Source organism: Vulpes lagopus, chromosome 1 (genome assembly GCF_018345385.1).
Source record: "Vulpes lagopus strain Blue_001 chromosome 1, ASM1834538v1, whole genome shotgun sequence".
NCBI classification, from domain to species: Eukaryota; Metazoa; Chordata; class Mammalia; order Carnivora; family Canidae; genus Vulpes; species Vulpes lagopus.
In genome coordinates, this window is record NC_054824.1 from 105,717,886 (window position 1) to 105,739,119 (window position 21,234).

Consider the following 21,234-nt stretch of genomic DNA (forward strand, 5'->3'; position numbering starts at 1 on the left):
GGGCTGCAACCTAACTTCATGGAAAAATCGCATGATTTAAGAAAGACTTCATAACATTTAATATTACACAAGAAAAAAAGGCTCAGCTAGATCATCCTCCAATGAAGCCCATGGTTATCAAATCCCACCTGCACAGTGATTCTTAAATATGCGCAGATAAACAAGAATAACTGGACAACTGAAGAAACCTTCAAAATTGAACAATAAAGAGCAAAACAAACAACTTGGAAGAAACAGAGACTATGCAGAATAAAAAAAAAACCTTTCCTGCAAAAAATATATTAATTTTTTTTTCAGGAAAACAGCATTGCAATCATAAAACAGGAAGCTATAAAAAGGAACATTCAGAAAAAAAAGAATGTTTGTAAATTAAAAATATAACAAATGAAATGTCAATAGAGGGTTGGAAGGTAAAGTTAAGAAAATCTCCCAGAAAATGAAGCAAAAAGATGAAGAGATGGAAAAAAGAAATTAAGAAAACTAAAGACTCAGTACAGAAGGTCTACTATCCAAATGAGAATCTTAGAAAGAGGAAACAGGGCAGGTGTGGGAGGTATAGGGGAGAGATAAACAAGAAAAGTAAATCAGTTACAAAATCAAGAAAATGTCTTGGAACTGAAGATCCAGAGTTTACAGATTGAAGGGGCCTGCCAAGTGGGCCTTGAGTAAAAATATGAGCACAACTGACAAAAATAGATCCACTGCAAGGCACAGAACATCATTATAACATCTCAGAATACTGACGTAAAAAAAACAAAATCAAGAACAAAATATGTTTTTTGACTATAACACACAATATTAAGATCTCAATCCTTCCCAACTTTATCTACAGATTTCATACGATCTTAATTAAAATCCCCAAAAGCTCTTTTGTAGACATTGCCAAATTGATCTTAAAGCTTATATGGAAAAAGCAAAAGACCTAGAATAACCAACATGATACAGAAGAAGAACAAAGTTGAAGGACTCATGCTACTTGATTTCCAAACCTCCTATAAGGCTATAATAATCAAGACAGAATGATACTAGTGAAAGAAAAGATATATTGGTCAACAGAACAGAAGAGATTGCCCAAAACAAATGTAGTCAACTATCCTTGATGAAGAGCAAATGCAACCTAATAGAGAATGGATGGTCATGTCAACAAAGGATGCTGCAATGTTTGGAAATACATATAGACATATATATGTAAACATATGTATATAGACATAGACTTTATGCCTAACATGAAAAAATAAAATGGATCATAAACTCAAATAAATGTGAAACTATAAAACTTCTTGATGAAACAGTAGAAAATCTTCATGAACTTGGGTTTGCTGATGACTTTTAAAATACAACAAGTATCACAAAAACATTGAAAAGCACAGATATTTGAAAGAAAAAAATTGCTAAGTTGGCCTTTATTCAAATTAAAAACTTTTGATGTATGAAAGACAAGTCTCAACTGGGAGTAAATATTTGCAAAACACATATCTGAGGAAGGACTTATATCCAAAATATACAGAAAACTCTTAAAATACAATAATAAGAGAACAAACAAGCTGATTAAGAAATGGGCAAAAGATCTGAACAGACATCTCACCAAGGAAGGTATACACATGGCAAATAAGTGTATGAAAAGATGCCCAACATCATTTGTCATTGGAAGTTGCAAATTTAAACAATGAAATAATATCACCCACCTATCAGAATAGCTAAAACCAAAAACTGACAATAACCACTGCCAAGGATGTGGAACAACAAGAAACTCTTAATCATTGCCAGAGAATGCAGAATGGAATAGCCATTTTGGAAGACATTTTTGGCAATCTGTTTATAAAACTAAACATAGTCTTACGATACAATCAAATCATCACGTTCAGGGGATCCCTGGGTTGGCTCAGTGGTTTAGCACCTGCCTTTGGCCCGGGGCGCGATCCTGGAGCCCCAGGATCGAGTCCCATATCAAGCTCCCTGCATGGAGCCTGCTTCTCCCTTTGCCTGTGTCTCTGCTTCTCTCTCCCTCTGTGTCTCTCATGAATAAATATATAAAATATTTAAAAAAACACAAATCATCATGTTCCTAGGAGTATACCCAACTGATTTGGAAGTTTTGCCCACATAAAAACCTGTACATGAAGGTTTACTCAGCTTTATTTGTAATTGCCAAAGGCTGGAAGCAACCAACATGTCTTTCAATAGGTAAAGGGAAAAACAATCTGTACCACATCCATAGAATGGAGATATTATACAACAACAATTAGAAAGGAAGTACCAAGCCACAAGAAGATATGGATGAATCTTAAGTGCATATCGTTAAATGAAAGAAGCCAATTTTAAAAAGCTACATACTATATAATTCCGATTATATGAAATTCTGGAAAAAGCAAAATTATAGGAATAGTAAACAGATCAGCGATTACCAAGGGTTCGGGGGAAAGAGGGGGGAACAGGTGGAGGGTATATTTAGGATGCTGAAACCATTCTGTATGATACTTTAATGATAAATACAAGACATTAAGCATTTGTCGAAACCTACAGAACTTTACAAGCATGACAAGTAAAATTTAAGGTATAAAAATCATTTTTTTTCATCATTTCGGAGATGGAGCTATCCAAGGATGGAATGATGGAATGCAGAATGTGACAATAGAATCTAAATGTATTATTTATATATAGTTCACTAAAGGGGATGAGGAATAAGGTGCTAACCTAAGCAGCTTTGGAAATAAGTAAGAGTACATGAGACTAAAGGCAAAAGAAACTATACATAAGCACTGTACTCTAGCTAATATAGTTGTTTCCCACAAGAGTATAGGTTAGTAATTCTGACATTATTACACAGGTATCCTGTAACTGAGTACTAATAAATGGAAGCAAAATTTCTCACTGTTGGAACACCAAGTTACAAATAAGCAAAGGCTAGACTGATCCATGTGGTAATTAGATATCAGTATGAACTCATGGTTACCTTAATATAGAAATATTTACAGATATGTATATAATCTTGGGTTAGTATACAGAATATATATTCTTACTCTGACATTTGAGAAGGCCTGTCAACAATGATACTCCAGTAGCAATGAGCAAATCTAGAGCAAGATCTTGGCTACTAATACTATTTTCCAGTAAAAGGAACTACGTCTCCTTGGAAAAGTGACTGGTTGAAGGAGTGAAACAGGAAAAACACAAAATAAGCCTGGAGCATCTTATAATTCCAGAGAGTAAGAAAATGCTAAGATACACAAACATGCACACACAGAAGCACAAACAAACACGCACACACATACATACACACATGCACATATACACACACACATAGAGTGATGGGGGTATGTCAGAGGAATACAGGAAACAATTGAAAGAGCTCCCAGTGGCAAAAACTGGGAACAATTTAAGCAAAAAAATAATGTAGCATTGGATTATACCCAAAGTATAAGATGAATACACAGTAACAAATAATTTGACAAGTAAATAAATGGGAGAAAATAGAAAAATCTCCTGTGTAGAAGAATCCCAAATCATTTATGTAGATACTCTGTCCTTAAGGAAGGGAACAAAGTGATTTTCTTTCAAAGAGAAAATTATGGAAAGGGAGGGGAAAAAAAGAGTAAAGTGGGGAAACCTGACAAACACTATCTCAAATCAGATGACCAACGCTAACATCAACAATAACAAGTCATACTGATAATAAGTACCTCTCTGATATGATGTAATGACAATGGCACTTTATATCTGTGCTCTTCATCCCTGAACATATTACCCCAGTTTAATCATGAAAAAAACATCAGCTATATTCCAATTAAGGGACATTCTACAAAATACATGACCAATGTTCCTAAACTGTCAAGGTCAGTAAAAACAAGGAAAATCTGAGAAATCATCACAACCTGGAAGAATCTAAGGAGATATGACTACTAAATGTAATGTGGTCTTCTGCATAGGCTCCTAGAACAGAAAGGGACATTAGGGGAAAACTATGGAAATCTGAATAAAGAATGGAATTTAGTAAATAATAATGTATACATACTGGTTAGTTTATTGTGACAAATAAACCATACTAATATAAATCGCTCAAAATCAGAAACTAGGTATGGGGTATCTGGGAACTCCCTCTACTATCTTCACAATAATTCTGTAAATCTAAAACTGTTCTAAAATTAGAAGTTTATTTTTTAAAAAAGCTCTTACAAGCTTCCAGAGTGGAGGGAAAAAAACAGACCACATAGAGGATCAGGTATTAGGATAGTTTTAGATTTCCCAGTAATAATAGTGAAATCTAAAAGATAATGAGAAAATGTCTTCAAAATTGTAAAGAAAAATAAATTCCGTAATTCTATACCCAGTCAATCGTCAATCAAGTGTGATGGCAGAATAAATACACCTGTAGACATTCAAAGTTTCAAATGAAGTATGTCCCATGCACCTCTTCTTAGAAAGCTACTGAAAGATGTGATCCAACAATTCAGGGGTGTAAACCAAGAAACAGGAAGCCACAGAGAATGGAAAACAGAAAATTCAACACAGGAGAGAGTCCAAGGGAATCTCAAGGAGGATGGTGAAAGTTGACCCCAAGATGATAGCTATGCACCAAGTCTAGAGATCAATCAGTCCAGATTGGAGAACTTCAGAGATGCAAAGAAAGATTTCTGAATGAAATTAAATCTAAACATTCTGAGAAGAGATTTAGACTACTGGCAGGAATTTAGGGGTTGGATTAGTAACAAGAACATGTAATCATAAACAAATGAAAAATAATGCAATGATCAACTCTAGGGAAAACAAAGAGTGATTCAAGAAAGGAACAGCATCACAGAGATACTAGATGGTTCACCTGGAAAGAGCATGTATATACTCATAGCAATGTAAACATTCCATTTTCATCTCACAAAAACTATGATATAAATATTTTGGAAGGATGAAGGAAATGAATATATATATATATATTCTGATATAAATATTCAGAAGTCAGATTTTGCTAGGTTATAAGGCAACAACAAAAGAAGCTTCAATGCATTACAAAAACAAAAGTTCTAACTCATGTATGTCAGCTATGGCTACAGCACATTGTCTCCTTCATTGTAGGATGTAGGCTGAAGGATCAGCCCGCTTTGAGGACATGTCCATTTGCCCCTTTGAGGGCATGTCCATTTGCTTGGCGGAGGGAAGAAAATAACTCACATAGGCCACACCATGGTTCCTAAAGCTTCGGACCAAAAGTGGCATAATCACTCCCACTCACATCCCATTGACCAAGCTAATCACATGGCCAAGCTCAACGTCAATTATATTATTCCTCCCATAGGGATGCTGGTCACATGACAATGTAAACAGGCATATTATCCATTTACAGGGAGGCAGTGATTCGATTGGGAACAATAATACAATTAGTGAATGCATATATGTATTATAGTGCCAGATGAAGGTGAGGTGCAGGGAAAGAGAGCCAAATGTTCACCCTGCACCAAACAGAAGCCAGCAGAGAAGGTCTCAAACCTAAAAATCAAGAAGTAGCAATTTTTGCATGTTATTTAGAAATGTGGACATTAGTGTAATATTCAGGAATAAGAACTGAAAACAGTTGCCTGCAGAGATGAGGAAATGGAGGTTGGGGGAGCAAGGGCCTAGTATTTTTTATAATAAGTTGTAAAGCCGCTTGATTAAAATAACTAAAAGATGACAAATAACAACAATGAGGCCAAGCAGTTCTTAATTGCTAAACTTCACTGTGCCATGATTACTTTTCACTCTGTTTTGATAGTAAGAGAGTGTATAAATCTTTCTACTTTAAAACAAAGAAATTGACAGCTACTGTTATATTAATACTCCTTCAAAACCCACCACCGAGTGTCATACATCCACAGTGATGACACTACTTCCTACATAAGTAAAACCTAAGTATTCTCCACTTTCTTTTAGTCAACCCTGTATTATGCAAGCCACAAAAGGATAATAACATGGAAACCCATAACAGAATATAATTCAGAAGTCACACACATGACTTGAGAATGCATCCGTGTTATTACCGTGTGGGTGATTGGCCTTACCAACTACGCATAACTCCAAATAACGTTTAAAATTTTTGCCTATGCACAGATCAATTTAGGAAAAACTGTACTAGTAGCTCTCAGGATAACAGACCTTGGAAATATAAATTTGCCTAAACTGATATAAAGTGAAGCTGACCAAAAGCCAACCTTCCTTTTCTCCATCTATATTCACAAGGCATACACTGCCATCTTGAAAGATGTAAAAGTGGGAGCCAATCAGTGTTTCATAGGAACTCAAGTTTGGCCTGACCTTTCATTTATAGGCATTACATCACAATTGATTTCCATAACATAATCAAAACTGGAGATACAACAGTATCTTAGTCTCAAAAGATCATCAGTCAACTGTCAGCTTGTCAACCCTCATACCAGGTTACTGGCTCAGGTCAACACAGAATTTCCCTCATTAATAACTCCTAATACAGCCGCCCCCAAAATAAAAAACTTTTGTAGAAAATCAATTCAACTACAATCTTCTAAAAACTAGTGTGGCTTAAAGGGTAAGAGCATACTTTTCACTGCATTTCTTGTGATACTTTTTGACATCTGAATTGTTCAAAATCTTTTAAATATTTTTAAAGTGTTGGAAGGGCGGTAGAATGAGAAAGGCATAGAAGAATTTACCATGCTTTAGGAAACAGCAGCATATGCCCAGGATGTGGTGTTGGGTGAGGCTAGAAGGGAGCTCCCAGAGCCAGGCTGAACAAAGTCTCATGCTATGATACAGGGGCTGGACTTTAAACTTGGGTCTTAGGAAGATAATGCTGGGGGCTGAATAACCCTAAGGGACAGAACTAGTGGGGAGGAGGGATCAGTTTGTGCCCTCAGCCCTTTTTGTATTATCTCGAGTTTCAATCAATGGAAGTAGATCCAATGGGCTGAGGTCAAACATACGCAGATGGCTGAATTCAGATAGGGAACTGCTGCAAAGAGGAAGGTAAAGGGAAGAAGGATAGAAATAGGAAACAAGGCCTAATAAGGGTTAGCTGTGGCTAACTCCCGCCCTGGGATGAGCCTGCCACAGCCCCGGTTATGGTAGGACACTTCTCCCCACTGTCTGACTGAGGTAAGTGTGCTTGGCCAGTTCAGCTTGCAGCATTACCAAGTCAGACTGTCCCGAGCTCCCGCCACTCTGGGAAGCGGGGGAATTGAAAATACCATGGGTAAGGCTTTAGCGGGGTGGAGAATAAGAGCACCGCCCCTACTCCCTGTTGCCACACCCCCAAGAGAGAAGCCCAGTGAACCTGGAGGGTATAGTCAGGAAGCCAGGAAAGGGATGGAGGAAGACCAGAAGACACAGCTGGATGGCAGGTCATGGTACTGGATATAACCCCACAGCCCAGCTAGCTGCCGTTATCAACTGTACCCACATCCTTCGCTGAGTAGTTGTGCTGCCATGACCGAGGATCCAAGGTGAGCTGCTGCAGATGTCATATTATACTCTGTACAATTTTACTACTCTCTGGCTTGCAGATCTCTTTGCAGTTCGAAGTTCATAGTTTTCCTTTTTTGCGTCTCAAGTGTTCTTATAGGCCTTGGAGACATTCGTAGGCCCTGGTGGCAACCCCAGTACTCTGCACCATGTGGCAGTCAGGAAGCCCCCGGCAACCTCCGCTGAGGCCGATGGAGGGTAGTGGATTAGAACACCATGGTGAGGAGTTAGGGTCAGAGTTTCAGTGCCCGTCCTGGCCAACTGGTGTCACACAGCCCAGCAATTACAGATCCCGTTTTGGGGTATAGCCAGAGCGGATGGGTGGCCCCATACAAGACCACCCCCATTACAATTTCAAATGCAAGTGCTTCTATGAGGGGGTAAAATATGCCCTACACCGAGGCAGGCTGGCCCAGCAAACACTCACCATTTGGAGCAGAAGGGAGAAGGGCAAGTGACTGACATACATACAGAAGCATACAGAAAGTCCCCTTAACCTCTTCCAGCTAGCAGTTCAGAAATACACAGGAAACCCTTGATATTTGCAGATTCGTGATTTGTGGTTTCAAACATGCACAGCGCTGCATGCTCCTCAGCCCTCGCCAGCCCACGTGGCCAGACTGCATGCAGCCAATGCGGCTGACAACACGGCCCATGTGTCTCCACAGAGTCCCTTCAGAGTGGCCTTTCAGTTACCCTAAGGCCATGAAGACGAGACTCTCTCCTCCCCCAACTGGCCCCCACAGATGTAGTCCTTCCAACCCCTTGTGGTTGAGTTGAAGATTCATATCCTACCTGCCCGGGGAGGCCAGGATCTTAGAGACCTGGCCCTCTCTGTTTCTGAGTCCTTGCCCATTATTCCTGCCATCCCAGCCCCTGTCTGATGCAATCAGGAAGGGGTGTCTCCTAAGCAGAGGCTGTTCTCTCGGTTAACATCCGGTGGCTGCACTCTGATTGAGAAGGCTCCTTCATCCACCCTGCGGACAATCAATGCTGGCCCAGGTTGACCAAGCCCTGCCCCCTCCCCCACCACCCGCAGGAATCTTCTGGGCTAGATGCTGAAAGGTGGAAAGGGGAAATGGAGGGAAGAGCAGAGGACAGATGCTGAGAGTCCCCAGGGGGGAAAAACATGTGCCAATGCAACATCCAGGTGAACTTGGATCCTAAGCCCATTCCTCTCAACCATTCAACAAGGGTTAACCCTAGCTAGTGCAGCAGAGGCGAACAGAGAAGCAAGGGTGCCTACCATGGAGGGGAAGGTGATCTGAGCTGCAGAGGCTGGGTATACTCACAGTCTCCATATTTTCCAAACCACAAATCAGAGCTGTTCTGGAAAACCCAGGTCATAGAAGTGCAGGAAATACACAAAAGAACCTTGTATGTGGGATGATGCAGTAAGGCCTGAGTGTACATACACTGGGATAGTGAGATAGGTAACCTGAATATATCCAGGGCCCCACATCACCCAGTCTCGGTGAGGAGACTCTCAAACATGCAGAGTCCAACAACCTGCAATAACGGAAGGGAGATTCCAGTCTTGTCTTGCTTTGAATGTCATCAGACACCACGTGATAACTCACAGAAATATTTCTCAAGGGGCTCTTTCTCCACCCCCACCCCCTACTCCAAATTTCCTGCACCTCTCTGGAGCCTCTCTTTGCCCAACCTTCTAAACCCTCCCAGATGCCCTGCATGCGCCTTCTCCATCCTCTCTCTCCTTTCTCAGCCTATAGGGCAGTGGAAGCAATTAGTTCTTGTGGGATGATCTAGGAAGACTTCTTGGAGTGGGAGGCATGCATGGCGAATGTTAAAAGATAAGCCGGATTTTACCAGAGAAGGAGCAGGTAAAGAAGCTACAGGAGCCGCATTCACATGCAGTCTGGGTTGACAGGCTATAATGAAATGCCCTGCCATGTTCAGGCATACCAAACCAGCTGAGGCCAGGGAATGCCAAGATGCAGAGATGATGAGACTCAAGGGCCTGGTCAAAAGTGAATGTAGAGGACAGAAATCTGTACTCACTGGAGGTCTTTTGGTAGAAAGGCAGGGTGAGGCAAACAGCATTCCAGGAAAACCCACAGGTTGGGTTAGAGAGGAAGAGACCAGTAGGAAATGTACTGCATCAAGCCACCGAGCCAGCCCGCATTTCAGTAGATGCTCAAAACGAATGGGATTTATTCCAAAGAGGCCTCTGTAATGGAGACAGCTAGAAAACGTGGTCATCTGGAATCCGCAGCCAGCTGCAGATTCAGGTCTCACCCTAGCATTGCCATACAGCCAGCTGCCTCCTCCACTGAATCTCTTGCCAGAAACTCGGGAAGCTGCACAACAGTCGGGTCTGTGATCTTCTCATCTCTGCCTCCGTCTTCCTTCCAGCCAGAGACACAAGCAGGGAGATGGCTGGAGAGGGAGGGACAGCAGGAAGAGGCCGTGGGCCTGAGCCCCTGTGTCTGGGATGCCAACAAGCAGGGTCACTTGATCAGAGGTGGTATGTCAGCTGATAGCGTGCTCTCATAAATAGCACCATGTGACAAAGGGAGAACGAGAGCACGGCTTGCACTCTGTACACTGCTCTAATTAGCTGTGCAGCCTCACTCTGTAAGCCCAATGCCTCCTTCCAGTCAAAATCCCAGCCACGGTTCAAACCCCACGCCAGTCCCAGAGTTGCCCCCATCATCCACCCTCCCTGCTATCCCCCTCCGAGATACCGACGATACCCGTGTGCCACCTGATTTCATTGCTGTCTTGTATTTTTTTTTCCATCTTTCCAACCGACACTCACATCTTCTCCCCAATGAGGGAACATACTTTCTTAAGGTTGGGTATCCTGAATGGAATATTACTCAGCCATTAGAAATGACAAATACCCACTATTTGCTTCGATGTGGATGGACCTGGAGGGTATTATGCTGAGTGAAATAAGTCAATCGGAGAAGGACAAACATTAAATGGTCTCATTCATTTGGGAAATATAAAAATTAGTGAAAGGGAATAAAGGGAAAGGAGAGAAAATGAGTGAAAATATCAGTGAGGTGACAAAACATGAAAGACACCTAACTCTGGGAAATGAACAAGGGGTAGTAGAAAGGGAGGTGGGGGGGGGGGTTGGGGTTGGGGCACTGAGGGAGACACTTGGCGGGATGGGCACTGGGTGTTATGCTAAATGTTGGCAAATTGAACTCCAATAAAAAAAAAATTAAAAAAAATAAAGGTTGGGTATCCTGTCTTGTCCCAGACTTCCCCACAGCACCTACCACTGGGCTGAGCACATAGAAAGAGCAGAATAAACTACTGCTGACTTTTTTTTTAAGTGTTTACAAAATACAGCAGTGCTGCTACCACTTCCTTTTCCATATACTGGGAAATCCATGGAAGAAGCTGGCTTTGGCAAGCTGATTTGAGAATACCTTCTGTAGACTGACAAACAACTGATATCATAGGAGCTGTTGTTTGTAGGAGAGGGACATTTGGGTAACTTACTCCATCTCTCATGAAGTACTTGGTATGACTAATCTGGAACAGGCGGGGATGGAGGGCTGTCTGGAGGTGCACCTAGGTGCTCAAAACTACATTCTCCTAGAGTTCAAGCCTTGCAGTCTCTCATCTTGTTTACAGGACTCGTTTGGCCTACCCCCCCGCCCCCCACCCCCAGCCTCCAGTCTTTATTTGGACCAAGTTACGCTTCAGCCCAGCCCTGTCTGAGTCATCACGCTTTCTAAATAATTGCTCTGCAATCTGAACTGATGTGCTGTGCGGGCCTCAGGTTGGTGGCAGCAGGTGAACTCTGCATATTGCACAAGCACATTTTGTCATTTATTCATAGAATGATGCTCAGGTCTTTTAACTGTTCCTCTGTGGGTGTGTGTGTACCTGTGCACATGTATGTGTTTGTGGTGGGCCTGCCTGAGGACCTTACAAGCGCTTAGGGGCCCGGGCCACCTCTGTAGATTGGGTTATAAAAGAGCAGGGGGTGGGGGTGGGGGTGCCTGGATGGTTCAGTCGGTGAAGCATCTGCATTCAGCTCAGGTCATGCTCCCAGGGTCCTGGGATTGAGTCTCAAGTCAGGCCCTCTACTCAGCGGGGAGTCTGTTTCTCTCTCTCTTCTCTGCTTGTGCTCTCTCTCTCTCTCACTAGATATGTCTGTTACCATCTCGCTCTCGCTCTCTCTCAAATAAATAAAATCTTTTTTTAAAAGAAGAAGAAGAAGAGGAGGAGGAGGAGGAGGAGGAGGAGGAGCAAGGTAGGGACACTGGGACAGATGAAATGTCTATGGAGCCATAGACTCCATCCCTGATTCTGGGGCTTCCTAGGTGCGTGATCCTCTGAACAAGGTCCTTTACTCCTGACACCAGTTTTTCTCCCATCTAGAGAGTTGTTGCAAAAATCAAAAATAAGCGTGAGCACTTAGCACAGTGCCTGGCTTAAGAAACCTCATAAGTGGCAGTGAGGGTCAAGATGCCTCTGAGTATTCCCCAGAGTGGGCCCCCAGCCTCACCTCCTTCCCCGCTACCCTAGGTACAAACCCTGCAGGAGCAGCCTGCTGGAGTCACGTTCAAGTGCAGTGAGGCTTTCTCCTAATGAGAATCAAATAACTGGATCCTCTGCCAGAAAGGAGAGCTCAGAGGAAAAGCAAGCAGCCATGTTCCTTAATGCACTATTGAATCTGCAGAGCCCAACACAGTACCCGATACACAGAAGACCCTTGATACGGATTTTTAGATGAATGGCAAAATGAGTGAATTATCTGTCTTATCGATCTGCAGGACTCTCTAGAATCCCTTCTCCACATGGGGGTATGCCCTATGCTTGGTGAGCTGGGGTCAGATGAGTTCCTGCAGAAAAATATTTTTAGTGTATTGAAAGATCCCATCACTGATGTTAGATGAAACTGTTGACGTTCAGGAACAAAGGCTGGACTGGAGGCCCTATTAGACGGGGTCGCTGTGTTGTCCAAAGATACTGGTACTCTTTCCTGTTTTAATTAAAATCAATAATTTTTCTTTTTTTCCAACTACAGAAGTAATTTACGTTCATAGGAGAAAAACTGGAAAACACAGATAGGCTAGAGCAAGAAAATTTTAATCTTCATAATATTTTTAATATTTATTACTCTAGACTTTTTCTACACATAGATACATCTCTATCAAAATGGCATCATACCAAAAGAACAGTGCCTTCTTTTGTTGAGCGATTTATTTTGATCATTTTTTCCAAAGTAGCATGTGCTCTCCACAAAATTTATTTTTCTTTGGTCTAGAGAAATGCTTCACTTTTTAATTCGTTTTCTTCACATACTCACACACAGAAGAAAAGTAAGACGTGGCCAGAGTAATGCACACGGTAACAAAGAGTAATGAATGAAATGCAAAGTAATCCCCCCACCAACCCACTACCACTCCAGTCAGGGTCCCAGGGGTAACATATAAACTATTGGTCTTGGAGGCCAAGGTTTTATAACTGCTGGTGGTTGTTTAAAATTTGTGATCACAGGGAGCACCTGGGGGGCTCAGTGATTGAGCGCCTGCCTTCAGCCCAGGACGTGACCCAGGAGTCCCAGGATCAAGTCCCACACTGGGCTCCCCACAGGGAGCCTGCTTCTCCCTCTGCCTGTGTCTCTGCCTCTCTCTCTGTGTCTCTCAAGAATAAATAGGTAAAATCTTTAAAAAAAAAAAAAAAACAATAATAAATTAAATTAACTAGATAAAACTTGTAATCACTCACCTACTTAAAATCTTCCAAGGGCCTCATATTCAGAGGAAATACCAAGCCCCTCTGGCCCCCAGGGTGGAATGAGATGAGCACGCCGCCAGCTCCAAGGTCAATCAGCTATGCCAGGCACATGCCCGTCTCCAAAGGGGCAGCCCCCAAATCCCTCTGCAGGCCTTACTCTCCACACAGGGAAAACCCATGCACATTAGAGTGGAGATCCCCAGTGAGAGCTGGCCACCCCTTGGGCTCTTTCTCTGTGCAGGGCCCTTTGTGCTGAACAAAGGAGCCTTTCTGTGGCCTTCATGGGGTACAGGGTAAAACGTGCGAGGACCATGAATGAACAGCATGAGCGAGAAAGCCACTGGGCTGGGCTGCCGCCCACCTGGGCCCTGGGCCTCTCTGCCCATAACCCACTTCAAATCTCCGCCTTCCATTTCTTTGTTCTATAAAATGGAAGTGAGTGGCCCAGGTCACCCAAATCCCCTCCAATGCTAGCACTCAATTCCCGACAAGCCAAACCACAGTCGTCTGGGGGCACTGTCACCTCATGATGGCACTGCCCTCAGGTTGGAGCCAGCCCCCAGGAAGGGACCCTCTCTGTGTGAGCCTGCCTGCCAGGGGCTCTGAGTAAAACTCGGCCTAGGTGGCACCTGTGGTCTCATTTATTCTCAAGGACTCCATAAAACAGGTAATTTTCACCCTGGATTTTTTTTTTAAGATTTTATTTATTTATTCATGAGACATACAGAGAGAGGCAGAGACACAGACAGAAGGAGAAGCAGGATCCCTACAGGGAGACCGATGCAGGACTCAATCCTGGGACCCCGAGGTCACACCTTGAGCCAAGGGCAGATGCTCAACCACTGAGCCACCCAGGTGTCCCTACCCTGGTTTTACTCAACAAGAAAAATGAGGCTTCAAAGTGTTACAGAACCTACTCAACTCCCCACTGCTGGTGAGAGGTAGAGCCAGTCAGTCTGATTTGCAAGGCCTCTGTTGTGATCTGAGGATAGTTTGTGGGATTTTTACTTTTTGCTTTGTTTTTTGAAGCACCTGTGATAAGACTTTATCAGAAATGCATGGAAATATTCCAGACTTCACATGTTACAATGCAAAGAACAGTAGACTCTTGAACAACACAGTAGTTGGGGGTGCCAATGCCCCATGCAGTCAAATACCCATATATAACTTCTGACTCCCCAAAAGTTTTACCAATAGTCTACTGTTGACCAGAAGCCTTGTCAACAATAGAAACAGTTGATTAACACATACTTTGTATATGTATTATATACTGTATTTTGTAAGAATAATGAAGTAAGCTAGAGAAAACAAAATGCTATTAAGAAAATAATTCCAGGGGATCCCTGGGTGGCTCAGTGGTTCAGCGCCTGCCTTTGGCCCAGGGCACGATCCTGGATCCCGGGATCCAGTCCCGCATCGGGCTCCCGGCATGGAGTCTGCTTCTCCCTCCTCCTGTGTCTCTGCCTCTCTCTCTCTATCTGTGTCTATCATAAATAAATAAATCTTTAAAAAGAAAGAAAATAATTCCAGGGATACCCGGGTGGCTCAGCGGTTGAGTGTCTGCCTTTGGCTTGGGGCGTGACCCTGGAGTCCTGGGATCAAGTTCCACATCGGGCTCCCAGTGTGGAGCCCGCTGCCTGTGTCTCTGCCTCTCTCTCTGTGTCTCTCATGAATAAATGAATAAAATCTTAAAAAAAAAAAAAAAAAAAGAAAGAAAGAAAGAATTCCAAAAAAAATACCTTTACAGTACTATACTATACTTACTGAAAAAAATCTGGCCTATAAGTAGACCTGCGCAATTCAAACCTATGCTGTTCAAGGGCCAACTGGATAATATCCAATTCACTGGATGTTTGATATGCCATTCAGTCAACTATGTATACTATAGGATAATAAAAATTCTTTTACTAAATTGACCAGACATGTGTTAACGAATTACCATATTCACAAAAACAATACAGAATCAATACTCTGACCCCCATCTTTTATCGATGGATCTTGGCCTGACAGAACCCCCATTTAGAACTTGCGAGCTAGTCTGACTATCCAGGAAGGCTCATTACACTACAGTTCGCTAGGCCCATCCCTAGAGTCTCTGGTTCAGGGTGTCTCAGTAGGGTAGGGCCTGATAATGTGCATTTCCCCCAAGTTCCCAGGAGACGCTGAGGTCACTGGTACAAGGACCCTATTTAGAGACTCACTCCTGTCTTCTTGCGCATCTAGCTCCTATTGGCTCAAGCATTCAAGTGTCCCGGATGTAAATGCCACTGTTTTACCATCACGACTTTTTGCTCCTGTGTTCAGAGTAGGCCATCTACCTACTTCTCCCCCTCTGGCTCTCTGCACAAGAGAGGGCTGGCTTTCTGCCCCATTAGTTGGCTTTCTGCTCCACACCAGCTGGCAAAGACTGAAAGAAAAGGCCTTCTAAGTAAGCATCCCAGCAGGGAGAACTCCCTATGATGAGCCCTTGGATCAGAGGGAAGGCTGTTCCCCTTTCAAAGCATAAGATCTCCCCTTTCTGCCATACATTGGGTGTCTAATAAGTACTTACATCTACATACAATTGGTTTCTTCGCTTATCTTTTTTTCAAAGCTTTGAATTCTTCAAGATGATATGCTCTTTTTTTAAATCTGAAAATACAGCTTTTTCAGAACTTTTCACACACACACACACACACCAACAGAATGCAACCAGGATTTTAAACAGTGGCTTCTGCGCAGAAGTCCAAGTGCGAGCTATGGCTGTGTTTTTCTGTTTGGCCTAATTTCTTGCTTGGAGTTTTCAGGTATAATCAAAGGATTGGCTGCTTTTGGAATACAGGTCTAAGTTGGGCGGTTCTTCACTTGATCTGTACCCCTTTCAGGGTTGCTGGTTGATGAGAACTGCTTGAAAATCAGCCTGGGAGAGGGTGAGGTCCTTACTGAGAGGGCCTTAAAGCAGCAACAGACAGCTCTGGAGCCAGGCTCAGGGGCTGCTCCACCAGACCCCTGTAAGGAGTTAAAAGGGCCTTTGGTGACCTCCACACTGCCTTTCCACCTACCTCTCCTGTGCCCACCTGAGGCCATTCTGGGAGGGCAGCAAAGAGAAGGCCCTGCCACTGGCCTACACAGGCAGGCGACCAGGATCTAGTTCCAGCCGGGCCAGTGAACAATGAGTGTTCCTGGGCCACTTACTGGAGCTCCAGGGGTGATATTTGGTTGTATGTATATCTTGGGCAATGGGCCTGGATGACCTCAGACATCCACTTCGGCACAGTCTGTTAGCAAGAACAGGAAATGGTTTTGGCCAAATGTGCTAATGAATAAGCTTTTGAAGTGACAATACCTTGGCATTGGTGAACTGGGCATGACCAGGGAGGAACTATTGTTGTCCAAGAGCTGAAAAGCCTCACCTGCCAGGGCAGGACCCTGTGGAATCAGCTGGGGGGGGGGTGCTTCCTAGCAGCTGTCCCCCAATGCCCCATGGGCCCACCCTGACCACACCTCCTGCCACAGGGCTCCCTTCTGCACGGAAGGTAGACTGAGAGAACACCCCAGGGTGGGCTGCGTTGGACAAAAAGAATCCTTTCCCATTTCCTCTCCCTCCCAGTCTCTACCTGACACCCCCTCTCCTAACATATGCATACTAATTTAACACATATGTTGTTAAAAATTAACCACTGAATTGTAAAACTAAAACAAACTGAATTCTATGGCATAGAAAGTATACCTCGATAAAGCAGTTAAAAATATTCTTTGAAAATAATTTTTTAGGGGGACTCCTGGGTGGCTCAGTGGTTGAGCATCTGCCTCTGGCTCAGGGTGTGATCCTGGGGCCCTGAGATGGAGTCCTACATCAGGCTCCTTGCAGGGAGCCTGCTTCTCCTTCTCCCTATGTTTCTGACTCTCTCTCTGTGTCTCTCATGAACAAATATATAAAATCTTAAAAAAAAAAATTTAGGGGCACCTAGGTAGCTCAACCAGTTAAGTGTCTGACTCTTGATTTTAACCCAAGAGTCTCAGTCTCAGGGTTGTGAGTTCAGGCCCTGCATTGGGATCCACGCTGGGTGTGGAGCTTCCTTAAAAATAATAATAATAATGATAAAAATAATAATAATAGTTTGTTAAATGTAAAGACTTTATTTGATTGTTCTGCAATCAAAAGTAAAGGAACTTTGGTCAGGACATGGAGATGATCACATACACACACGTGCACACACACACACACACACACACAGGACTAAAGCAAATGCTCCTAAGCAGAAATGAGAACAAAGGGCAGAACCAAAGAGGCAGCGAAGTGATCATAAGCAGCAACTAGGGGCATCTGAGTCAACGGATGACGCCACTTAGCAGGACAATGATACTCCTGGGCCTTTAGGAAGTGGCGACCCTCCTAGACACCCAAAAAGGCATCTGGTTTCCACTCTTCAGGGCACTCTTTGCAGCATTTACCTTCTGATGGAACATCAAATGAGCAAATCAGGCCACACAATGAAGAAGCCGCTGGAACCCCTTCGCAGCCCTGGCCGGTCCGCGGCCCAGCAATCCCCAGGTTAGCCAAGCCACAGTGTGCGCAGAGAGCACTTTCCCTGTGTCGACCACTTTTGAAGACTTTTGTGATTCTACTATGTAATACTCCCTACTCTGACATGGGGTAGAACAGACTTCAGGTTGGCAACCCTTTTTTTTTTTTTTTTTTTTTTCATAAACTCCAAAAAGAAAATCTCCTGTCAGGCCATTTTTAAAATTCAGGAGACTTATACCTGGAAGACCTTGAAACTATCTCAGTTTCTTTACTTCGCGCTGCTCTGTTTTGTTTGGTCAAATCAAGCAACTGCCAATGGCAAGTTCTCTAATGATTGATAGAGGGTGGGGTGTGGGTGGCTGGGTGTTCTGGTGATGTTGGCTTGAAGGAGCAATTTGTGAAGAGCTCTCCGCTTATTGGGAGCTCAGCTACACCAGGGGTGAGGCTGATGACTCAAGCTGCAGGGAGGGGGGTGAGGGTGGGAAGCAAGGGACCCAAACCAGGAAAATATCAGATGCAGAGGGTTCATTTATTGTGACAAATCTTTTCTTTGTAATCATCTATAATAAGACCACAGTACACTGTGCCGTGCGTATGATATATTTGGGGAAGGTAATGAAGTCCGGTGGATAGGCAGCATAACTCAGCTCCCAGCTAGTAAATCTTTGCTTAGAAGTAGGGTAAAGTCAGAGGTAGGTAAGGATATGCGTGTGTGTGTGCGTGTGTGTGCGTGTGTGTAAAAATTATAGGGCTGGTACATTAGCAAGGGCAAAAATTAGCCAAGTTCTACTACTACATCGAGATTTAGAACATCAGAGTACAGTGACTACATTTTTCTGTAGAGATCTTTACAGCTATTTGAAATTATGAACCCATAATATGCAAATGCACACAGCTAAGAAATACACATTCTTGGCAGAGACTGAAGATGTTATAATGTGTGCTGTAAACGGCGCCGCGTATGTGTATAAAATCCACGCGCACATACTAACTGGTCGATTATCCCCTCTAAAACCACACATAAATTCTCCTGACAGGAATTGGAATTTCACACACATCCCAAGAATGAACAGACTCTTAATGTGCTGTGTGTGTATGGGTGGAGTATAAAAAAACAATAGAATGGGTCACTAGGCTAAGAGAGCTTTCGGATTCTCAGGCGCGACTACAAAGGAACTTGGCGCTACACATTCCTTTTGAACATGATGTGATATTATTCCTCATAGTTGATAATATTTATGAAGTGCCGGGCTCTGTGACAGCCACTATACTGGGTGTTTACCTCCTCTGATCCCATCTAAGAAGGGAAGGAGGGAGAGATGGGAGGGGACGAGGGGTGGGCATGGGTGCACACGCATGCACACGCACACACACGTGGGCACACACACAGGGTGTGTCCTATTCAAAGGCTGGACCGCTCTGTTACACGGCGACTTTCCCAAGGAATGTGACAATTTACTAGGGTGGAAATGTGAGTTTGTCCCTGAGGCCGGCAAGAAGGGGAACTAGGTCACCCAGGTACCCCGGGGGCTGGGGCAGAGTCCCAGTACAAAGATGTGTCCTTTTGTGGTGAGACGACTTCAGACCCGGAGTCAAAGTCTAGGCAATAGCCCGTCCTGAGCAAAGAAGAGGAAACTAGGGAACTGCAGTCCAGAATCTGAGAAGAGGTAACAAATTCCCAAAATAGAAGGTTGCTGAGTCAGGCCTGTGCAAATGCAGGGTCTTGAAAATCATAAGGAAGGAAAAGAAAAGCCTTTAGTTAAACAATGGCTTTTAATGACTTCTGCAAATAAGTGACGCTCAGCGAAGTGGCTCAGTCTGGTGCATCAGAATCTCTCATGAGAAATTTCTGGCAAAGCAACGAAGGCAGAACGCAGTGTGATTTAGTTTTCTATAATGTAAGCAGAAATATTATTTTATCAAATAATTCACTTTTACAATCCTTCTCTCCACCTCCACCTCCCCTTAAAAGCAGTTTAGGAAACTATCCGGGGCTCCAGGTAGACAAAGGCAAGCATGTGCTCGCTGGTTTTCCAGTGGCTGGCAGGACAGTGCCTGGGATTTCACCCCACCCACCACCCCCACACCCCTCCTACCACCTTCTCATCTGTGCCACCCAGCTTGTGCACACAATTTCTGAGTTCTTGGAAACCCGCTGAAATCTGAGTTAGGAGATAATTTACAAAATGGACACAGGCACGTCTGACATCAGAAGTTAGCGGGAAATGGGAAGCATCTCCCTTCCCTTGGGGAGCTTTCTATATTTTGCAAAGTTGAAGCCAGGAGCCTGAGATGAACATCGCTCAACAGTGAGCCTTGAATCTACCAAGTCTTCATGAAGGCACAGATTCCTAACTGTCAGAAAAATAACAGGCAGGCTTTTTTGTTCAAGTGGCTTGTATTTATGTGTAAATTAACACTAGGACAGAGAAACCTTGATATTAAAAAGATGGATATAAATCCACCAGGGGAAGCCTATGCAAACTTGGGCCTTGGAATGGGGTCCTTGAATCTCTCTAGCACATCTCACAACATAACCATTATACAGGATTCACTGGCCCCCAAGCCCTTTCTTCTGTTTCTGTCTATGCATCACCCCCAACAACACATATTACGTGGCCCACATCACACAGAAAATAACAAAAGAGGAATTCTCATCCTTGACCATGAACCGCAGGGTTGTGAGCAAGCGGCTCTCAAAGAAGTTGAAATATGGAACGCTCCATCTACATTGAATTCTAAAACATGGATAAATGCACACCCCTGTTATTTTAGTGACCTGGTATTCCTATGTGCTGGGAGTTGCAATTTTACAACAGTGATTTAAGTAGCTCCGAAGGCAATTTCCTAAAATGCCTTAAGACTAAGATATTGGTCAATGAATAAAAATAATCCCAGTTTGGTTCTAGACTGAAATAACATGTTTTTAATAGTCAGTATGACGTGGATTATTTCTTCCTAAATTCTTATCATTTAACGTGGATCTCTATAGTATGGCATCCCCTGAAGTGTACCAGAACTGAGCAAAAAACCAAAAAAAAAAAAAAAAAAAAAAAACCACCTGAAGTAAACTGAACAGAGGGGAAAAGCAGTGTAACAGTTAAGATTCGCTACACTCAATTCTCCAGGTCTGATCCCCTTCACCAAATGTATTTCCTCCTGCTTCCTACACAGGTTTTTCCACTGAGGAGCTACTTCTTCGATGAGCATGACACAGGTCATGTTGGTACTGCCACCATTCCTTTGCACAGGCTGTTCTCCCTCCTGGAATAATCTCCAGGAAACTTGGAGTCCATTTAAGTGCAGTAGAAAGAAGACAGGCTCTGGAATCTGAACAGATGGGCAGTGACTTATAGAGGCAGCAGAGAGAAAGCAAGGACGTGGTACCACAAGCTGTGGTCAGGAAACCGTGCTGCTCATGCAGCCAGGCAGCCCAGAGCCTGCTCCCTAGTGCTCTGCACCTCTAGCCCCAAGCCAAAGAGACCAACTCCCCCTCCATGATTTCTGTGTCCCTTTGTCCAGGCTGCCCCCAA

The 21,234-nt window shown here is 43.4% G+C and overlaps 1 protein-coding gene across 4 annotated transcripts in view; it reads right to left on the reverse strand.

Moving 5' to 3' along the window:
- ZBTB7C (zinc finger and BTB domain containing 7C) overlaps positions 1–21,234 on the reverse strand; it is a 332,612-nt gene that overhangs the window by 300,663 nt on the left and 10,715 nt on the right. For 2 of the 4 annotated variants that reach the window (XM_041759858.1, XM_041759822.1), the window contains exon 1: positions 9,487–9,997. The exons of the other annotated variants lie outside the window; for them this stretch is intronic. The gene's annotated coding sequence lies outside the window, so the exon portion shown is untranslated. Of the gene's footprint in view, positions 1–9,486; positions 9,998–21,234 lie in introns of those variants that run through there. 4 annotated transcript variants of the gene reach the window in all.